The sequence below is a fragment of the Sphaerodactylus townsendi genome, linkage group LG01 (genome assembly GCF_021028975.2).
Source record: "Sphaerodactylus townsendi isolate TG3544 linkage group LG01, MPM_Stown_v2.3, whole genome shotgun sequence".
NCBI lineage: Eukaryota > Metazoa > Chordata > Lepidosauria > Squamata > Sphaerodactylidae > Sphaerodactylus > Sphaerodactylus townsendi.
This window is the reverse complement of record NC_059425.1, coordinates 22,049,079-22,052,003: the sequence shown is the minus strand read 5'-3', so window position 1 is coordinate 22,052,003 and position 2,925 is coordinate 22,049,079.

The following is a 2,925-nucleotide window of genomic DNA, read 5'->3' as shown; positions in this document are numbered from 1 at the left end:
TTGGAACAACTTCCCCAAAGAGGGGTGCCTGGCCTCCTCACTCCTCTTCCTTAAGAGGCCATGTAAGACCTTTTTATTCATGACGGCATTTGATCAGTTCTGCCCTAGCTGTTTTTAATTATTGATTTTAACTAGCGTTTTTTTTACATATTCCATGTATTTCATTATCATTTACACTGTAAGCTGCCTTAACTTCCTAGAAGGTAAAAAAAAACAACAGCTAATATATGTTTTAAATAAATAAAATAATTCACTCCTGTACATCTCCATCAACTGAATACTTCCAGTCCTCCTAAGGAAGATGGGGAAATGACCAGAGCTACACGAAGCAGTAGCCATTTTCTGTTTTGTTTTTGGGATCCTGGAGGACCACAGAGCTAGAATCTTCTAAATCCATCACAGTCAATGGGCTCAGAAGAGTATAACTATCAGGGGGCACTGATAAACATTCATTGCATTTCAGAATCCAAAATTTGATATTACTGGGGTGTTACTAGAAATCTTATGGAGGTTTTGGGCCAACCAATGGCCAGATACACCTAACGTTCAGAAGCTCATGTGTGTGGGAGGAGAAAGATGGAATCACATCAAAAGAAACTTTGTAGTTCTCAAAAGTGCGATTGGTGCTAAGCGGAAAGTTAGCACTTTGAAAGACCTCTGGCAAACACGTCCTCCCACCATTTCCTCTACAACCTCTGTGAGCAACCAAGAGTGTCTCCTCGATGATGCTGCAGGTGTGCCAGCAGCCCTGCAAAGAGCAGGGTACGCATTGGCGACCCACCTGTTTACGAACTTCCTGCCATTGACAATTTGCATAAACTCCGCTCTATTTACCAGGGAAATTCTCCCCCCCCCCCTTTAAAAGCACCTGTAAATCCCTGAGCTTATTTTGCTCTGATGACTAAACTGAGACCATCATACTTTGAGTGAGAAGACAAGAAGCCCTGGGAATGACAGTAATTCTGGTGAGAGTTGAAGGAAGCAGGAAAAGACGAAGACCCGACATGAGGGTGGATTGACTCAATCCAGGAAGCTGTGGGCCTCAGCGTGCAACACCTGAGCAAGGCTGTTCATTCGTTAATTCGCAGGGCCTCCGTAAGCTTGTCTGCACGTAACACACATTTTGTCCCTTGGGGAGAAATGTGTTGACAAGCAGTTGCTTGCGTGAATTGCTAGCATCTCCTTAAACTCTCTTCTGGGTTCAGCTCCTTGCTGGAATTGCTAAAGTTGAAGTGGGTTTCCAGTGCTCATCAATATCACGGACCTGTGCATGAGCACTAAGGCCCCATGAAGTGAAGTGGGGCACTATGGACCCATGAAGGTCCACCAGTAGCTACCAGTCAGAATGAGCTCCAGCATGGTGTAGTGGTTAGAATGTTGAACGATGATCTGGGGGCTCAGGTTTGAATCCCTACTCTGCCATATAAGCAGAGGTGGGATCCAGCAGGTTCTCACAGGTTCCCGAGAATAGGTTACTAATTATTTGTGTGTGCCGAGAGGGGGTTACTAATTGGTGATTTTGCCACGTGATTTTTGCCTTAATTACGCCCCTCCTCCGCTCCTCAGCAGTAGCACGCAGAACTTGAAGCAATCTAGCAGGAGGTGCACCGTCGTGCGTGGCAGCCTGCGCCTGCGTGCATTCATTTCCCACCCAAGGACCGGCGCAGCGGCTGTGTCCTTGCCACAGCCCTGCTCAGCAATGCCCCGCCCCCAGAATGCCCAGCCACACCCCCATTGTGCCCCGCCCCGCCCCATTGGCGCTACGCCACTGTTTGAATCCCTCCACCATGGGAACCTGTTACTAAAATTTTTGGATCCCACCACTGCATATAAGCTTACTGGGGTACCTTGGGCTCAGCACGCTTTGTGTCACTACGGGGTAGAAAGGTAGAGTATAAATGAAGCAAATAAATATTAAATAATAATAGCCACATTCAGAGGCAGTAAACCCCTGAAACCGGTGCTAGGATACAACATCAGGGGAAGGCCTTGGCCTCTGTTCCCTGTTTGTTAGCCTTCCAGAGCAACTAGTTGGTCACAAGATGCTGGACTAGGTTGACCACTGGTTTAATCCAGCAGAATTCATCTGATGCAAGTTGTTTTGGGTCCCCAAAAGGTGAGGCATGAATGAAATAAGTAAATGTTCTGGAGTTTACAGTCTGCCATTTCGTACACAGCAGTTGTTGAGGTATATTTTGAACTGTGGATTACTATTCTCAATGACAATCCATTGTAGAATTGGCTGTTGTGGGTTTTCCGGGCAGTGTGGCCATGGTCTGGGTAGTTTTTGCTCCTAAAGTTTCGCCTGCATCTACAGCTGACATCTTCAGAGGCATGTCACAGTGTATATGTTTTGTGAGGTAAAAAAAACATACACCTCAGCAAACAATTACTCCACGCTGCACCATGGAGAGAAATACATATTACACAGACATGCCTTTGAAGATGCCAGCCACAGGTGCAGGTGAAACTTTAGGAGCAAAAACTACCAGATCATGGCCACACAGCCTGGAAAATCCACAATAGCCAGTTAGTTCTGGCTGTGAAAGCCTTTAGCAATATGTTGCAGAACTAAGAACCCTGAACCTATAAGGAAAAAAACCCCTATCATGCTCTTGGCTTTTAAATCAGTGGAGGAAAGACCCTTGCAGAGTATAGCAACACTAGAGTAGACCAACATAACATCTAGCGAGTGCAGTATAGGACCTTCAGCAATATACATTCGTAAAGGATGTGGTTTGTCAAGTGATCCTTGTTCTAAGAACCGGACATTGCAAGCAGGTTTCTAGTTGCATCTGTCAAATGTTGCAATGAATAGACTGCTCAGAATCTGGGTTTCTGGCGGGGTTTCTGATATCCTGGGCTTATTATTTCTCTCTCTCTCTCTCTCTCTCTCTCTCTCTCTCTCTCTCTCTCTCTCTCTNT